General features: G+C 36.2%; 1 protein-coding gene and 1 long non-coding RNA gene across 13 annotated transcripts in view; one reads left to right on the top strand and one right to left on the bottom strand.

Moving 5' to 3' along the window:
• The window catches only part of zeb2a (zinc finger E-box binding homeobox 2a), a 271323-nt gene that overhangs the window by 252603 nt on the left and 173 nt on the right, over positions 1-18547 (bottom strand). For all 12 annotated transcript variants that reach the window (XM_073911414.1, XM_073911424.1, XM_073911411.1 and 9 more), the window contains exon 2: positions 17253-17470. The gene's annotated coding sequence lies outside the window, so the exon portion shown is untranslated. The remainder of the gene's footprint in view (positions 1-17252; positions 17471-18547) is intronic.
• On the top strand, positions 10797-15587 carry LOC141376136 (uncharacterized). Its single transcript, XR_012385404.1, has 3 exons — positions 10797-11218; positions 11432-11749; positions 13447-15587. It is a non-coding gene; the product is annotated as an uncharacterized lncRNA (long non-coding RNA).

Raw genomic sequence — 18547 nt, 5'->3', positions numbered from 1 at the left:
GTGGCAGGTACAAACTCACATCTTTCAACCACTGAAAAAGATTTTTTCTCAATACAGAAACACATGGGTAGCAGTTTCACCTCTATGTGTTTCTCCTTTTACCTCATTTGAGGACAGCGGTGAAGAAAGTACAAGGATTGCAAAAGAAAAAACTGAAGAGAGGGTGTGTAATTTTACTTCTAAATAATTTACACACAAAAAAACTAGCAATGAATATCACAAATAATTACAAAGAAACTGCAATTGTATGTGTAAAAAAAACTCTTCCTACAAAATGAATCACTCCGCCAAAAACTCCTGCAGTTTTTTTTATCATCATCATCATCATCTGAAAAAAAATGTTGCAATGTAATTTTTTTTAAACCCATTATTTATTTATTTGTTTGTTTGTTTGTTTAATTAAATAAGTCAAATTAACAAAAAGTCAACTCTTAAACTTGTTTCAGTTACACTTTTTATATAATTTGTCAACACATTAAAGCAGCTAAAATTATAGACTGCCAGGAAACATGTGGGTGGGAATTGGGCTTGAAGTATTAGAGCAGGGTCGAGTACAAAACGCAGTGTTACAAGTTTTAAGCCCACAGATATATTTTAGTTCTTGCTGTCATTAGTAGTGATATCTCCCCCAATGCTAATGGATCTGTAAAGCATTACCATAAATCTAACCTCCCCCATAATATCCGAGTTCTTATGGGTCACTGACTCGCTAGATTCTACTTGATGCCTTCACACCGTGTTAAAAGATACAAGCCCAGTAGCCCTGCGCAAAGCCTTTCTAACGCTCCGCGCTAACCTTTCAGGTTGCACTGCTACCTAATAAGACATGTACGCACATGACGTGAATAGGCCCCTTGAAAAACACATTCAAATATGAGTAATATCGCTTTGACAGCAATCTGCATAAATTCAAATGCAGCCTGAAGCACAAACTGGCCTCTGTTTAAAATTCAGAATTATCCCTCTTTTAGCACACACACTATGGCATCTGTCCTCTAGAATTACCGCCTGAAAAAAAACGGCACCTCGCACTCTCTCAGATGGCAAGTTTTGACGAAATTGTGTGGACTGTGACAGATTTTCATCATGTGGAGGTGTCTGAGGCCACATTCAGGTTTCAGGCAACGTATAAACAAGATATATTCAAGCACGTTAATTTATTGGCTAATCTCGCTGCTCCTGTTAACAGGGCAGATATTCTTATGCACTATAAGGAGGTTTATCAATTTTTAATAACCGCTTTGAAATTTCATAAGGGAGAGATGATATCTTAACAGAAAGGGGAGGAAAGCATGACAGTCCTCATTGATGTTGTTTTTATTAGAGAAGGTGGACCACAGAGAGATTTAGACCACCGAGAGATACATCAAACGCACACGAAAACCCCTGCTGAATCAGCTGCACTCTCTGGAGTGTTACGAATACACATGAATCACAGCTAACCGAGCTGCTCTAACGCTCATTATGTGATTATTATGGCTTTAAATAGATTCTAATTAATCAAATTAATTACACAGCGTTGAGTAATTTACTGAAAACACAGATTTATGAAAATCAATATTTTACTTTTACTTATTGTCTTCCATTCAGTGTTGTTTTAGTTCTGTAGTTTTTATTAGTAGCTTTATTTAGATTTGACTTTTGTTTTGTATTCATATTTACATTTTGTCATTTACTGATTATTATTAACAATTTTCTTTTGTTTATTAAAATTTTTTGTGATATTTAAAATAGATTATGCTGCTGCATGCACACTAAACGCGTCCAGTGCGAGTGATTTACATGTTAAGTTAATGTAAAGACACAAATAGACATCCTGCTGTGCGAGTTTATCTTTTTAAGCGAATTGTTCAAGTTGGAATATCTGAACTTCAGTGGACATAAACCAATTAGGAGCTTGCTCTTGTAGGGGCGTGATTATAACGTAGCGCCTGTTGTTGGAAAAAAATCCTATTGCCGACACCGGACAACAGCTAATCAAACTGAGCTTGTACACTGAGCTCCCATCATCCAGGTACTGTACAATTTCTGGAGAACTTTATGAACTCACAGAGCTAGATGCACCCCTTAACCTTTCTATACCACATGAACACTGCTATTCTCTCAATAAAATCCATGTTAGCCATTTAGCAACGAAGCTAGAGTCCGCGGCTGTTGGGAAGTAAATTTGACGCCCCAATGAAGCAGATTTTGATGCCCGAATGAAGCGGATTTTAAAGCGTGAATTAAGGGTTAACTCAAAACGTTCACGCGTCTATTTACGTGTGAATACTGCGATTTATCCACGCTTGCCTCATCTGGTGTGAACACAGAATTAGTGTTAAAGCACCGGAACATTTTTGTTTTTATTTGTTATTTGAGAATGTTTATCAAGAAAGCTCAGATTCATTAATTTTCCTTCGGCTTAGTCCCTTTTTTCATTGTGATTTTTATGTTTCCTTTTTGCTGTATAAAATGTATAAATAATTTTGTACATTTATTCATTTATTAATTTTCTTGACGGCTTAGTCCCTTTATTAATCTGGGTTCGCCACAGCAGAATGAACCGCCAACTTATCCAGCAAGTTTTTATGCAGCGGATGCCCTTCCAGCCGCAACCCATCTCTGGGAAACATCCACACACACTCATTCACATACACACACTTATACACTACGGACAATTTAGCATACCCAATTCACCTGTACCGCTTGTCTTTGGACTGTGGGGGAAACCGGAGCACCCAGAGGATACCGACGTGAACGCAGGGAGAACATGCAAACTCCACACAGAAACGCCAACTGAGCCGAGGCTCGACCCAGCAACCTTCTTGCTGTGAGGCGACAGCACTACCATACTCCACTGCTTTGCCCTGAAATAAAACAATTTAAATGAATTAGTCCTGATGAAAATGCTACCCACTGCGCCACTGCGTCACCTTTATACATTTATTTTAATTTTAAAAACATACATATGCTGTTTTTTTTTTATTTTTAAAGTTGTATAGTAATTGACGTTTAGGAAACATTTCTTAATTTTAATAAATAATTAAAAAGTTGTGTTGCCTAATATTTAATATAAATATACCATTTTATTTTGCAGGATTCTTTGAAAAAAGAAAAGAATTTGAAATCCATAATTGTAAGTAACAATGTGATCAAAACTGGAAATAAACAATGTGGCATTATAATTTTTAATCTCTGACTTTTGAACACCCTGTATATCTGTTTTTAGTATATAAAGTCTCTGTGTGCTTGTTTCTCAAGGATCCTCCAGGACAGAAGGTGAACTCTGAGAAATGTGCAAATATTTCTTTAATTGCATTAGGCAGCAGATTTAGTTCATGTGTACTTAAAACTTGACAGGAAGTTAAATACGGTGAGGCAATTAAATGAGCCCGAGAGGACGATGGGAGTGAATTCTGTCTGTGTCTCCCCAGGGGTGGAGGTATTTGTTGCTGTAATAGGAAGCGTTTGGTCAGCAGTGAGCAGCTGAAGTGAGCAATCAGGTCCGTGGCAGATTACCTTACCCAGACGACAGGCCTGCTGGGAGCGTCCTGATCTAACGGCACCTGACACGCCTCCACACAGCTCCCTGCATGTGACTCGCCTGTATGTGTGAGCGCTTTTATCTGGGAGAGAATAGAGTCTGCTGGTAGATGATAACTGATGAATCACTGGCTAAGAAATTATACAATATGAAAAATAAACACTTAATGATTTACCTAAATCTACCCTCATGGTTAAATTGCTCTGTTTACTTAAAGAGGAAGAAACGGTAGTGGTTAAGCCTTCTTTATCTTTTTCCTCTATCAAAACATTTGTGGCCTTCAGCTCAACCCCTCGTGACCCAAGCATGTGTTTGAGGAAATGGCCCTTGTGCATCCCGAACTATAATGAACTTTTCCTGTGGCCTTGAATGGGAAGGTCAGTAATGACACATCAGTCAAAAAAAACAAAACAAAACTCATAACACTACACATTTCTAAAAGGTATGATTCTAATGTAAAACAAAAAAGTTTACCGTTGAAAAACTTTTTTTTTTTCTTAGCACATTAACAGCACATTCATTTTTCTAGATAGTACTGACAGACAGACATGCCAGGACAGATGAACATTCCAGGAAAGTCAGACGACTGGACATTACAGACAGAGGAAAATAGCAGGTCAGGTTTTAAAGCAGACTGCACAGAGATGGACAGACAGGAAAGATGTACATACAAGCATACCAGAACAGACAGACAGATGGATGGACTGACAGACATACCAAGACAAACGGACACACCAGAAAAGTCAGACGATTGAATGAACATACAGTATCGGGACAGACAGGCATACAAAGACATATGTTTAGACATACCAGAAGAGACAGATGGATGAATGGACAAACATTTTAGAATAGATGAATGGACGCATATACCAAAGGGTTTAAATTTAAGGTCAAATATCAATTTCCCTGACTTTCACTGACTAAAAGCTGAATGATAAGCAGAAAAAACAGGTTGCTGTTGTGCTTGTGTATTAAAATTATTAAATCATGTTAAAACATGAACATTATAAGTGGGTTTAGCTTGAATATTGTTCTCCATAACTTTACTAGCCACTATAAGAACAGCAATGGATAATTTACTTCAGATTCAGAAAATTACTGTTTATTTGCTTTTTTTTATTGTACTTACAGTACATGTAAGTATGGCTGTGAAGTAGTTTTACAAATTTTACATTTAACTTTTCTATCATCAACTTTTCTATGGTTGCTCTGGCCAAAAATTATTACCTCAAAGACAAAGCTCTTAATTTATCCATTTATTTAATTATCTTTAAAATTATTTAATTAAAATGTATATTATTCATTTAAAATGTATACTATTTTAAAGCTCTTAAAATGTATATTAATATACATTTGTATTCTAACATTTACATTATATTATCTGCATTCGACTTAAGTGAGAGTCAGGTGATAAGTATAAAATGGAACGCAAAAATTGTCTAAACATAAAAATAGCTATGAACAAAAGGAAAAATATGGTACAGATTAATGCAAACAAAATGTAAAGCAACTAACAAAAATCCCTGATATTCCATGACAAAATGAAAAAAAATATATCTAAAAATTCATTTCAATGTCTGAATTACACTTTTTAAAAGTCCTTGATATTGCAGAAATCCTGTAACCGGTGGGGAAACCTGATACTAGGTCAAACAGACAAATAAACAAATATATCAGGACAGACAGACAGATTGAATGGACATACAAGGTCAAACACACAGGCATATAGCACAGGTGAATGGACATACCAGGAAAAACAAACAGGCAAATGCACCAATACAGAGAGAAAAATGGACAGACTGACACACACAGATGGACACACCATGAAAGAGACAAATTAATGAACATACCAGGTTGGACAGATATAGGTGGCATACAAAAACAGACGGATGGACGGATGGATGGACGGATGGATGGATGGATGGATGGATGGATGGATGGATGGATGGATGGATGGATGGATGGATGAGCATATCAGGAAGGATGGATGAAAATACCAGAACAAAAGAAGGAACATAACTGAAACAACAGGTGAACTAATATTACAGGACAGACTAATGGACATAGCATGTCAGATATATAGATGTATCAGGAAAGAGGGACGGACAAACTGGATGGATGGATGGATGGATGGATGGGTGGGTGGATGGATGGATGGGTGGATGGATGGATGGATGGATGGATGGATGGATGGATGGATGGATGGATGAGCATATCAGGAAGGATGGATGAAAATACCAGAACAAAAGAAGGAACATAACTGAAACAACAGGTGTAACTAATATTACAGGACAGACTAATGGACTAATGGACTAATGGACATTGCAGGTCAGATATATAGATGTATCAGGAAATAGGGACGAACATACTGGATGGATGGATGGATGGATGGATGGATGGATGGATGGATGGATGGATGGATGGATGGATGGATGTACAGAAAGATAGAAGGATGGATGGATGGATGGATGGATGGATGGATGGATGGATGGATGGATGGATGGATGGATGGATGGATGGATGGATGGAAGCATGACTAGAAGGAAGGATGGATGGATGGATGGATAGCAAAGTAAACAAAACAGGAAATCCAGGAGTCAAAGAAACCCTGTTCTTCTCTTATATTACAGACTGTTTGTGCATTTTCTGACAACGCGGGCACTGTCAGAAAGAGGCATATGTTCGGCTCACTGCACATAATTTGCTTAGTGACATTGTAATCTATGCAAATGATTTTTAAGCTCAACACAATAAAGCCCTCTCATTTCGTAACATAAATAAGTATGCATGAACAGACAATTAGAATATGATAATGTAAATATCAATCAAATCGTGGGGAAAACATGTCAAAGCTAATTGCCCATCTATTTGATTGCCAATAGCCACAAGCACTGTATTTCTCATACAGTTTTATTCATTTTGAAGTTTACCATGTAGATGAACTTTGTGCTGGCCATTTGTCAGGTCTCGATTAATTTGGTGCGATGTGTTGTTGAACAGGGTTCCAGTGTGAACTACAGGAGCGCCCTCAAATGTGCATTCTTGATTCTCAGCATCTTAAATCAAAAACCAGGGGTCAGCAGTTTGTCTATGAGGTCAACATATCATTGTATATTCTCATGTGACTATAAAACAGCATTGTCCAGCTTTTTTAATTCATTAGTTAGTTTTGAAGAGTCCACTGAATCAAGTAAAAAATGGTCATGACTAACAAACAGTGAGAAAAGTTACAGAGTATATACAGGAATCAGAAAGTAAAACTCAATACCTTTTAAGACCTTTTTTAAGACTCTTTCCATACATATAAGACCTTATAAAGCATTTTCAACCGGAAACCCTAGCGAGATTTTAAATTACAGTATATTTACTAAATGTTTTAGTTTGGGATTCATTTCTTAGATTAATATTATTCATATACTGAATAAAAATTTATTAAATCTAGCTAATTCAGCTGGTTGGATTCCTATAGATAATGAATATTAAAATTTATATTAATAATATTTGGCCTATAAATAACATGTATGATGTAAAATCTAGTAATTTCATTGATTTCATAACCTACACAGCATCCTGATATTTAATTTAATTTAATTCAAGCAAATTTTATCATACAACCATACACTGCATAATCAAAAATGATATAAAATTGAATACCTTGCAAAATAGACTTTTTAATACATTTTAAGGGCCTTAAATTTCTCTACATTGATTTATCAACTTTTATTACTTTTTAAAATCCCACAGATACCATGAGTTAGCACAACATTAAATTACAAATTTACAGTAGTAATGTTTTCTGTTTTTGTTTCATGCTTATTTTATTATTTTTAACTTTTCCCTCAGCCTATTTGTCTAATTTTGTTCTCAAAGCTAAATTGTATCTACTTAATTGCACACAGTGGGGGGAGACCCCAACTTTTTTCCTTATTTGACAATTCCAAGCAGATGCCCTTAATTATCTACGGTCACTGTGGTAAAGAGACATCAGAATTCTCAGTCCATAGTGGTTCTCACATAAAAAAGAGAAGTGTGTTTTAGATTTAAAGGCCTCTGCCAGCACAAAACATAATCCACTTTTAAAGTTACAGTTTATGAAATACTGTTTCAGGGTTTAAGCCTCTGCTCATCTGAATTGAGCAGTTAACCATTTTAAACAACTGTTTTGTCAAATCAAATAATATAGGAATCTTTAATACAATCATGACATTCACTACAGTCTTTGGGCTTACTGCATCCCAGAGACCATATTAAAATGATTTATTAAAGAAAATAAATCACTGTCTGACCATCTAATATTAAGAATGAATATAAACATTACAATTATGATTTTCAAAAGCATTACAGCACACTATGTGTGAGTGAATATTGGTACCATAAGTTGCGCCACCCTGTACAGTCTGACAGAGTGCTTGGATGTGTGACTTCCGACTTAACAAGCGGATGCAGTTTAACAAGTGAATATTCATTGTAACTTACCATACTGCACACATTCATTTATGGTCTGTTTATATTTGTACATTATCTTTCCATTGACTGTCATAAAGAAAGGAATAAGAAGTGCATTAGGAATGCAAACAAAATGGGAAAGCATGCACTCAAGGTGTACTATGCATAATATAGCAATATAGCTGCTACATATTACTAATATATTTATTACTAATGCAAAATATTTGTTTTACACTTGTAGTGCATCACTGTCATGCAAATGTGCTACTTATAATAAAAAAAGGCCCTAGGCACAGGAACATGGGTTTTTTAAAACCGCATTTTTTGGTTTGGCTGTTTGTAAAAGCGAAAACGCAGTAAAAGGTGACTGAAATTCACCTTTTAGAATTGAAGCTTTCTGAAAACTTTCCAAAACTCTGGGTACAGCAAGGTCATGTGGACACTACAACCAAAGTTTTTGCCTCATAATGTCAGCATGCATGCTGTCTTCTCCTTTTTGAGAAATTCCGTATCATTCATTCATTGATTCATTTTCTTTTTGGCTAAGTCCCTTTATTGATCTGGGTTCGCCACAGTGGAACGAACCTCCAACTTATCCAGCATATGTTTAACGCAGCAGATGCCCTTCCACCTGTAACCCATCTCTGGCAAACATCCATACACATTTATTTACACTCAAACACTAAGGATAATTTAGCTTACCCAATTTACTTGTATCGCATGTCTTTGGACTGAGGGGGAAACCGAAGCCTCCGCGAATGCAGGGAGAACATGCAAACTCCTCACAGAAAAGCCAACTGACCCAGCAGAGGCTCGAACCAGCGACCTTTTTGCTGTGATGTGACAGCACAACCTACTGCGGCGCCCGCATATTCAGTATGTTCATGACAAACACATTATTTTGTGTCATCTGTTAGCGGGATGGTAATTTGCCTCTGTTTTTTACATTTGCATTGAGTTGTATGCAATGTACTCGTTCAAATACTTCATTCCATGGTTGGTGTGAACCCGCCATAAAGAACTTTATTCTATTGGTTCAGAGTGCCCTTATCATGCAAGACAAAGAAAGTATTCAATGCAGTGCATTTTCAGTGAATTGGACTTTCAGCAGTAACAATTAAACCACACTGAATTGAACTAAATTGAACTTCAACCCTGAAAACTGGACTGACACAGTTTTAATTTACTAAAACTTCTATGTTAAGCTGCTTTGACACCATCTACAGTAGGTGAGACTTTAATATGGCCATTACCGCAGCACCATGTACTGCCAATGCTCTATAGGAGAAAGAGTGTGTTTTTAGGTACGTGTTTTTTCAGTTTGTGACTATGCCGCCAGGTGGCTCAAAGGGACGGGATGCGAACCGACAGAAATAGCCTATACGTTAGTTGTAAATACTCTGCTACTTGTAAATAAAGATAAACAATGAGACAAAGCATTATAAATCCTACAATAATCATTAAAAATACAAAAAAGACATTGTAAAAGCGTTATAGAAATATAAATGAATTGAATTATGATATTGAATGATTCAACGGTACTGTACGAGCTAAATGCACACTAGTATTGGGTATGAAAATCTAGTTTAAACATAAAAAATAAATAAATAAATAAAACTTAAAACTGCACCAACAAAATAATGGCTGCTGTGAGGTTAAAGGAACACACCTGACATTTCCTGCTTTTCCTGCTTGTAATTGGCCATGTCTGACGTTTACATTTTTAAAGCCAGGGGAAGTGTGGCATTTACCCTTATATAAATACACAACGCTGTCCAGGATGCAACAGCTGTCGAAGATTTATATGCTACATGCCAACTAGTGCCGCAAACTTGTATCATTCAAGTGTAAATGCCCAGACCGCAAGGTACCTGCAACATGTCACTCACTATATTTGTTATTTGAACAGACGTGAGTTGACAGCATGAAAGCCAGCAAGAAACATGCATAAGTGACTTGTGACTGGATATTTTTAGCTCAATGTTGTCCATTTACCATTTCAGTCAAAGTCTTGATTTTTAGAGGATACATTTTCATGGCAACGAAAATGTTGCAGCATGAAATCCAGAAGAGAGTGTACATTAAATATTTAAAAAACGTAAACCGTGCCGTCATTTGTATTTAACAAATCAAGCAGTTCTCCTCTGCACATATAACCTTAGGATTCATCGGAAATCGAGAAGCCTATAAATTACACGAAACAATCGAGTTCCCCAAATTACCACTCAAGTTCCCTAAAGACTTGTTCCATTCTGTCGTTTCACATTCTCTGTCAAGTTTTTCCTTTTAGTACACACACACACACACACACACACACACACACACACACACACACATAGACACACACACACAGACACACACACAGACACACACACACACAGACACAGACACAGACACACAGACACACACACAAGCAATGCAGCACCAAAATGTACACTGTGATTTTCTCATTGAAAAATTGCAGTGAGCACCTATGAAAAGCTTCAGAATTGTATTTCCCCACATCATTTATTTTCTTTGGGCTGTCGAGTCTTTCTCCCATACTTCATGCTCTGGCTGCGGTGAGCTGAGAGAGAACAGGACACGCCTAAAAAACCCTAAAGTGTCTCTGGTGGCCGGTGTCAGTTGTGCACAGAGATTGTGGTCCTTGGCCTCGACCCAAGGATTAGGTGTTCCAGGGAAGAGAGATTTCTTGGCCCTCACCAATCCCCAAGAGTGCTTTGGGAATTGTGTGTTTGTGTATATGTGCCTTTTCCCTCCTCCATTCCCACCTCCTCTGCACTTGAGTTTTACGCCATCTTCCTCCTCCTGCCCACGATAGCATGCGGATGGCATAATCAAGGCCTGCCCTGGCTGGGTGGGTTTTAAGAAGACTGACAAAATGTAGCTTGTATTGTGATGGAGGACAAATCTAGTGCTATAGTCAAATAGAGCAGGAGATCGAGGGGGCGGGGGGTGAACGGTAGGGGATCTTGGGCAAAGGAGGTAAGACAGGATATGAAAACAATGGACTCATTGTAAGAGATGATAGAGGGATGAGAAACAGATCAGTGGAATGTAGCACCATCTACAGGCAGATCATGATCACAAGAAGACACGCTGAAGTGGGTGGGATGCTTTCCTTTTGAGAGTGGATATCAAATGTAATTGGGAAGAATAAATGATGAATTCATTGTAGTGACACGGATGAAATCGCTTTGATAAGAGATGGATTATGTCGGTTTTATTTCTGCAACATGAGAAAGAGTGAGTCACTTTGAAACCCTCTTGATGTATTTCCACATAAAAGGCTTCAAAAAACAAGAGAGAGGTGACCTAAAGTGACAAAATGCATTCTTGTCCATTTCCTGCATTTTTACGGTCTGCACAAAAGGAGCTTGAATTTCAAATGGAAAAGCTGTATGAATGCCAGCTCTGACGCTTCCGTTTCGCTCCTAAGTCTCTCTTTCTGTTCTCCAGGTGACCGTTTTTCTAGCCCCACCACCTTTCCTGTGCCAAAAATGCCAACTGTAACAACAAAGAGTGGCAGATGCCAAGGGAATCCCAGACGAATGACCTCCATGAAGCCGGCCTACCAAAGAGAAGCAAATATTTACCCTGCGTGTTTGAACCCATGGCACAGTGCCATGACTGTCCCTCAGAGCGCATACCGGGCCGATAGGTTTACCAGCATTTAATTTTACTCCCTGGGACTCTTGGGTATACCCTACGTGGCACCAGTTAAAGGCTTCTTGATTATCCATGATTGCATCGTGCAGAGGAAGACGTCAAGACAAGGCATGTTTGGGAAATATGAAAATAATTTTCCAGGTTCAGTACTAGTTAATGTCATCATAAATTTGATTATGACAAAAAATCACTTTCCTTAAAAATAAATAAATCAAACATGCATAAAATGTTACAAAGGTCACTGCTGAAGTAGTGCATGCTCATGTGTTTATTTGTGACAATTACGTAATTTATAATAGGGCCGGGGCAATAAAATCAATTTCTGTATATTTATTGACCCAACACCATTCCCAATATTGATAATAAAACAAGTTTGGTGTGTAGTTTCGGTATGAAGCCGGTATGATCGTTTTATTAATCATGGCTGCTGAGTGCGCAGTTTGAAAGCAATGCCAATAAGCTTAGGGTGTCAGTCATTTCCAATGGAAGTGTGCACGCACTTTCCAGGTACACCTAGTTGGAAAAACATCTGAACTTTTCCGAGAGCCCCTACCACTAGAACTAACCAAATTTGTTTCACACTTTGTATGAGAAATACACATTTCAGTAATAACTGCAGACTAATTACCTCAGACAAACACAAAGCACACACTCTTGCTTGTCACTTCAGGAACAGCACACGCGAGTGCCGTATAGCAGCAATAAGGAAATTGTAAATCCCAGCCACTAGCTCCACATCTGAAAGATTTTTTTAGCATAGTAAAGTAGTCATTCAACTTCACAATTTGTAATGTTGCAACATGTATTTCAATAAAGATGGCTAGTTATCTTAAATGAAAGCTCAGATTTGATTATCATAATATGTCTTGTTTACAAAGTTTGAGGTTTACTGTATAATTATTATTGACCCCCTACAGATGTTGATCTATCTTTACCATTGCACACAATTCGTAATGTTTTATTTATCAAGTTTAAGAGTCTCTTTAACACTCATGTTTATTTTATTATAAAGAGATGAGATATTTTGCTTAAATATTGTTGTTTTTTTACTATTAAAAATATTTTCCTTAGTAATGTTGGTAAATTAAAATAGGGTAGCTAAAAAATCCTAATGTTCCTAAATGTATTGTAAAAAAATTTATAATTACTGATTTTGCATGATATAAAACATGATTTCCTTACCTTACCTATAATGCTACATAAATTAAGATTTAAATAAGGTATTGTAGTAAACTAAAACTATAAAACAAAGAAAACAAACATATACATATACATATATTTTTATATATATATATATATATATATATATATATATATATATATTTATATATATATATATATATATATATATATATATATATATATATATATATATATATATATATATATATATATATATATATATATATAAACAAATATAAACCTTTCTCATTTTCCTTTAGTGTAAAATTAAGTAAATTTGACTTATAAATGATTCTAAAAAGGCATTAAATTAAACTACTTAGGACATTTTACAGGGAATTAATCTTATAATCCATAAAAACAAGTTTACTTTCTGCTTGCAAACCACCAAATTCTGCATTTTACACCTTCTTGTTTAAGCATCTCTAAAAAAGAAATAAATGCTGAACCTTACACAGCAAATACTGTCAATTGAGCTAAACTTGTATTCAATCCAGAATATTCCACTATTCTTTTTTCATTTTCTTAAGTTATACTTTATTTTAATCAAACCATTTTAAATTTCTCAAACCCAATTTTAAAAAGAGATCTTATTATAACTAGAGCTAACTTATTTCATACAGGTCCAGCTCATCCCAGAGCTCAGCCACCCTGAGACCAGCGTCTCCTTACGGGACACAAACTTCAAAGTCCATTTTGGAGGGACTGATCTGAAGAACGCGAACCAGTCTCTGATAACCAACACAGCAGTCGGGATCAGTGGAGAAGCCACCAAATGAGATCTCCTGGGCATCAAACACACACAATACATAAAATATGTGCATATCATATTAATGTACTGTTCTATTCTTCTGTCGAGGTGAAGCTGGTTGAAATATGCTGACTTTCTTGACTGAGCATGATTTACTAATCTGTCATCTTTAAACAATATTACAAAAAAACACACATTAGTTGTAGTTTTCCTTGAATCTTTGCACTTTTGCATGCATTTGCAGGTCATTAAATGCGAGACAACGCATGTGACCCACCTGTGCACTCAGTGACCTCATAACCCATCATCCTCCATCAGATTACCATCAAGAAATGAGCTCTCAAATCAGACTTTAATCCCTCAGGAGAAAAAAACAACAGCAACATGCCACCATACTGTATAGGACAGATGTGCAAGATCTCAACCTGGAAGAAGAAAATGACCACTTTGTTGCTGTGTCAGCCATCATTTTAACAAAATATCTGACTTAATCTGATAAAAGGGCCCAGATTAGGTCCACCGCAAATTGAGGAACTATGATAAACTTTGAAATGTCAGTCTGGATTAGGGTATTGTCCTTTAATCTGACTCCCACCGTGCTGTATCGTAATCCCTGTCTCCTGTAGGAGCAGTTGTCAAACACATGATGGGAAAGGGGGGGGGGGGGGGCAAAAACAGAGATGCGTGCAATGTGTTGAGCTCTATTGAAAAATTAAATATCAGAGGATTGAAGCAGATATGGAATCAATCACTAGAGCTATTGACTTTATGACTGTACTAAGATCTAGGACACACTAGACGATTTTCAAACCTTTCAAATTTATAACCATGTGATGCCATAAACGTAGGGACCATTTCAATTTATTTTAAACATTAAATCCTCCAAACACACCTACAAATTGTATTAAATCTCACAAAACCAAAATGGAAAACTGAAAATGAAAGACAACTGACGTAACCAGTGCATGTCTCCTGCGCATTGTTTTACACAAAGAAAAAAAAAGTAAAAAATGTTTGTGATCTCCATGTTTCAGCAATAAAAGTTAAAAAATCATTTTTTTAACCGTGGCTTGCTTTCATTGGCCAATGAAATGAGTCATGTTTTAATTAAACTATAGTGCTTCATACCGAAACTACATACCAAACTTGTTTTATTATCGATATTGACAATGGTGTTCAGTCAATAAATATCGATTTTATCGCCCAGCTCTATTATAAATTACGTAATTTCGCTACAAATAAATACATGAGCATGCATATTGTTTGCACCCTGTGGCTATGCTACAAAAGGAGTGACCTTTGTAACATTTTATGCATGTTTGGTTTATTTATTTTTAAGGAAAATGAATTTTTGTGACATGAGACCATGAGTCATAAATATCAACTATGAGTGATATTTATAATTTAGAACTGGGGAGGGTCCTACTCAACTAACAGCAGTAAAATAATGATACTGGCACCAATGTGGATTAACCATGTTCTGTTTATAACAATGTTCTGTACCTTTTTTCCACTGATCTCTGATTGCATCTGAATACTTGCTTCACGTACCATTCATAAACTACATATGTCACCATTTTTTCACCCTCTTTCATCCCCAACAACAGAGACCCTCTCAGCATTTGTTTCTAGTGAAAGCTCAGTACATTTGCTTGGTCCACCCACTGTGCTTGAAAATGGACATTGGGAAAGCTAAATGTAAGACTGCCAGTTGGGAAGGTAGTCATTTAGAGCAGAAAAAATATGCATTTGTATTTTATTCATGCATCTCACAATATTACAGTCTTTATGAAAATAATATTATTGATTAAATGCTTTGGACTTGGGATATTTATGTTTATTGCGGTTAATGACCAATTCTCCGCCTGAGAGGCTACAAACACTGTTTACCCATCGTATACCCTCATACAGTGATGATGTTTATATTTATAATAAATCAGTTTGCATTAACGTACATGAATTTAATGTTTTAAGGTATTAAAGTAAACTTTCATGCTGTAATAAACATGATCTAAAAATATGGTGTAACCAGAGTTGGGCGTAACGCATTCCACAGTAACGAGTTACTGTATTGTAATTACATTTTCGAGGAAGCAGTAATGTAACGAATTACATTCTGAATTAGTGTAGTTTGATTACAGTTACTAAAGTAATGTAATTGCATTACTTACATTATAAATATAGATTTTGGAAGAGAAAATGCTTCTTTTAAATCACATCTTCTGCTGCAACATCAGTAAATAAGCATACGCTTTTAAATTGCTGGAGAACTCAAGATTAAATGGTTGCTGTGAAGTGCAAATACAGACATTACTTTGATTTCATTGATCATAAAAAACATATATATTGCTGTAAAATGCAGTCTAAACAACATTCAACTGCTTTTAACTCGACAAGCAACTTGCTCAGCACTAAAACAGAAGCATTCTACGACAATACTCGTCACAAGGGAGGACACCGGCACCAAAATCAAAGGCTAATCACAGGCTAAATTCAATTTTTATGCAGGATCAGGAGTGAAGGTATCTTCTTAATGTGAAGAGAAGCGTAGCTGCATACGGGGCCATTCACGTATGGTGTCTTTTGCGCATATTTGGAGCTCAAATTGTTCAGGCTCACATTTCCTAGGCGCTCCCAGTTGAAAAACACAAGTCACATGACAAGAACTGACCAATCAGCTTCATACTTTGAAATATACACATTTAGGTACTAATTACCTCAGAAAAACACAGAACACCCTGCAGTTTGTTTTGTATATTTATTTATAGGTATATTTATATGTTTAAAGGTAACTTTAAAGCAAAGTAATTAGTGATCTGATTACTTTTTACATTAAGTAATTAGTAATGTAATCAGATTACAATTTTCCAGTAGTAGTCAGTAATTTGTAATCTATTATTTTTTTAAAGTAACTTGTTTGTAAATCTTGATTGTAACTTTCTTTCCGTACAAACTTTACTCTTATTATTTTTATATGTATATAATAGTGCTTGCTGCAAACAGTGTAACAAACGTTGACCCAGGCCATATGTTGGGGCACAAACTAAAATGAAATTCTTGCTTAAAATCTTGCATGTGATCTCCTGGGCATCAAGTGGGCAAGTATGCGGCACATGTCTTAGCCTGATCTATCATCTATATGGATTTTTTTCTGACAACAGGGATTTTAAGAGAAGTAGAAAACATTTCTTCTGTGGTAAACAAAAAACTTTTCACCAAAAATAATTCAACGCCAAGCTCTCCATGTAAAAAATGTATGACTCCAGGAGTTGGCATGCAATGGCAGTTCTAGCCTGCTCAGCCCACGCCACCTCTAAAGACCCTTAAACCAAAGAAAACGTTTCAACAACATTTCCATCCATTCCTACTCTAACAGTGTGATGAGAGCAGGTTAAAGCTGTAAGCCATCAAAGTCTGCTGAGCAGCGTGCCCTGTTTGAAACTCATATGGATCCCCCATAAACACTCTGCTGCTAATTGGCTGCACATGTGGCGCTGAGTGCATTTTAGCATGCATTAGTGTATGTGTGTGCCATAGCGGGTTAGAACGTGCATGCGTGTGTTGGCATACACCATGGCTTATCAGTCTGATCAAAGACAGCCTTTGCTTAAACTGTCTGCAAAATGAAAGGCACACAAAGGCAAATGGTAAATATCTGATCCAAAGAGTAATTGGTACCTGTCTTGGAGATCTGGCTCTTTGATCGACACTCTTTTCCTCTTCCGTACTTTAAATGTGGAAATATATTTATTGGTGGCTCCCCCACATCCGATCGTCGTGCGCCATCTGGACAGGGTGCTAAAAGATGCTCACCGCCAAACGTGTTCTCTGAGCTAATAAAGCTGTCCTCTCTTCTTGTCACTGCACATTAGGAATACCTGGTATAGCGATGCAAACTAAATAAAAAGAGAAAACATGTTAAGGTTTAAAATGATTAAATAAATCTCTAATGATATGATTTTGTGCCAAGACTGTAACTAACTCAAGCAAATACTGCATTTAATGCAAATTTCATGTAATGGTAATACTGTTACATGGCATCAGTCTACTACAGCAATAAACGTTGCCAATCAAGAAAGTCTTAAAGATTTATTAACTTTTTTATGTATCTTAGTATCCTGTTATTCTTTTCCAGCGTCTTGCATAGTAAATCTGTGAGGCAGACTTGCAGTTAAAGTCGAATTTTGAATTATAGTCCAATAGTCGAAATTATGAATACTGTCAGGATGAAGAGCAAATCCTCTTCTATGACTGTATTCTCAAACAGCATTCCTCCAAGATCTTACTGTTTATATAAAACACATTATATCACAATACATTTACGAAAGCCCAGTAAGCATTAAATGCCATCTTAAAATGACAGTCACATTAAAGGGCAATATAATTTAGGCTATCATTACGAAAATGAACCATGGGTTATAAACTGAGGGAAAGACTTTCTTCTTAATAATATAATTTCAAAAATATTCTTTGCAAATTCTAAACAAGGAAATCATATTAGCAGACAGTAATGATTATCAAATAAAACATTGTTCAATCAAACAGTGCTAATGGTGTTTTATCATGAAGCCATACTTGCATGTTATTTTAGACCGACTATTTAACAATATAGGCACAGTGACAGTCATAGACATTTTGTAATATCTATTAGAAATGTCTATGGGACCGTGTCAATAGTTGTCATTACTCCAAAATGAACGAATGTCAGAAGATAAAACCAACTTTGCCTCATTGGTCTACACGTAGCTACGTTGATTATATGTTTGTTTGTTTTTTAGGTTGTTGTTGTTTACATTCCTGTTTGTATAACCAAATTTACCACAAAAATCATTAAACATGTGTAACAGCCAATGCAATTTTGTGTTTATAATGAGCATGAAAAGTTGGTTATATTTTAACAAAGCGGTGGTTATTTGTATGTTTGTAACGCATCATCTGACGGGGTTCATTGAAAAAGTTACAAAATGATTGTT

This window comes from Danio rerio, chromosome 9, assembly GCF_049306965.1.
Source record: "Danio rerio strain Tuebingen ecotype United States chromosome 9, GRCz12tu, whole genome shotgun sequence".
In the NCBI taxonomy this organism is placed as follows: domain Eukaryota; kingdom Metazoa; phylum Chordata; class Actinopteri; order Cypriniformes; family Danionidae; genus Danio; species Danio rerio.
Note: the sequence above shows the minus strand (reverse complement) of the source record. Positions and strands in the feature narration are given on the sequence as shown.